Here is a 2,175-nt window from a genome sequence, read left to right as displayed (position 1 = left end):
CGTCGACTTGCTTCCATTCTGAGCTGTGGCTGAGAGCACGGTCGACGTATGCGTTAACAACACTCCTTGTTTCTGTTCTGTCTTGTGTTGATACTTTTAATACCCTATTAATATCCTCTAGTGTTCTGTCTTGTGTTAATGCCACATCATCCTTCCCACCTCACTCAAATGTAATGCCACATCACCCTTCCCACCTCACTCAAATGTAGATATAAAATCAGGGAAACGCAAGTTCTAATCAGTTGTGTATTTGTGAAGTCTTTGAAAATGTAATAAGTTTTACGAAACGCGCCCGTGTCGCGTCAGACTAGAAATAAAAATGAATTTTGGAGAAGTGATTTTTGATTTACCTCCAACAGTGAAGCATAATGTACGAAAGATTGAGAAAATTCGTGTTAAAATTATTAATCTTACTTTTTCGGTCATATTTAATAATATATATATATATATATATATATATATAATATAATTTCTGTAGACCTCGTCCCCGCCAGAAGCTTTTCCTCTGAGCCTGTGTATAGATGCAAGCGCCATAATGTGGCGCATTCCCCACACCAGCAAAACCAATCACCCATACTTGCCTTTTCTTTTATCAGCTCCACCCGTCAGATCTTCACAATGTTCTCCGCCTTTTAATTTCTTCACACTTAATATTTCCCTACATTTATTTTCGATATACACATTAAATCTTCTGTTCGGAAAATGATAATAATTAATAATGATAAATAACCATTAGAGATAAAAAAAAAAATGTACGTGCTGGCTTAGCGCTTCTGATCACCTTAAACAAATATTATAAATAGGGAAAAAAAAGTGGCAGAAGAGGCAGAGCCACTTGGAGCTAGGCACCGTCAAGGAGCGAGGAGGGGGAGGAGGTAGTACCTCCCTGAAGCTTATCGTAAAGGCTCAATAAAATCACTCGAGGCGGTATCAGAGGGTCGTGTGCCCAGATAAGGTTAGAGAGCAGAGGGTGTGTGCGCGGGGGCCTGTTTGTGGTCGCCTCTTACGGCAAGCAAGTAGGTGGGTGGGTGAGGATGATAAAAGCCCCACCAGATGATTATATCCGTCTTGCCCGGCAACGCTTACTAGTTACATACGCTCTAAAGTCACATCAGTGCTAGCTGCCTATTTATCCTTGGTGCGGACGATGATTTAGGAAATTAACTTGTCCTTGGGTTTAGACTATATGCGCGCCATGCAAGCTCTTCAGAGCAGTAGGTGCATGTACAGAATGCCTGCGCGGTACTGATATATTGGCCCCGAGAGAAAATCAGAAAAGCACTTCATAATTTTTTGTCCTGAACATTGAGTCATTCTTAAACAATGGCCGAGATAATCACAACTGGTGATAAAGACACTCAAGTTTATCTCGGGGAGATGTTAAACATGAAGAGAGGTGCCTCTTTGTAAACACAGGCACCAAATATCACTCTGGGGCATAAACTAGGCGTTTGCTTCTACATACTAATACTAAAGGAGGAAAATAACACTAAAGCCGAGTATTGGTTTGGTGTTGGGCTTTTGGCCAATTAATCGCAGGAGGGTTATTCACCCGGATTCAAATCACATCGTTCACAAGACTTATCCAATGGATATTAAAAAGACTCATGTTAGGTTAGGATGTGTTAATTTATCCTAACGCAACGATATACATGGTTTCAACAGGGGAGCCGAGCGGACAGCACACTGGGCTTGTGATCCTGTGGTCCCAGGTTCGATCCCGGGCGCCGGCGAGAAACAATGGGCAGAGTTTCTTTCACCCTATGCCCCCTGTTACCTAGCAATAAATAGGTACCTGGGTGTTAGTCAGCTGTCTCGAGCTGCTTCCTGGGGGTGGAGGCCTGGTCAAAGACCGGGCCGCGGGGACACTAAAGCCCCGAAATCATCTCAAGATAACCTCTAGATAACAATCAGAAAACTAGCTTTGTTGAATCTTGTGTACGATTACCATCTAAATATATCCTTATGTATAGTTGGTAATTATGTCTGTTTATCTGTCTGTCCAAGGTTAGTGGTGGTGGGGGAAGGTACTTTGAGTAGATAAGAAGAGAGGGGGAATGGGGAAACAGATGAGAGATGGGGAAGACTGGGAGAGCGGGAAAGATGCCCTGGCGTATCTGGGTAACCCCCCTTCCCTAGTACCCAATAAAGGCCACTATATAATAGCTTACTAAT

This window comes from Procambarus clarkii, chromosome 47 (genome assembly GCF_040958095.1).
Source record: "Procambarus clarkii isolate CNS0578487 chromosome 47, FALCON_Pclarkii_2.0, whole genome shotgun sequence".
Lineage (NCBI taxonomy): Eukaryota > Metazoa > Arthropoda > Malacostraca > Decapoda > Cambaridae > Procambarus > Procambarus clarkii.
The sequence above is the reverse complement of the archived record's forward strand: the minus strand, read 5'-3'. Positions refer to the sequence as shown.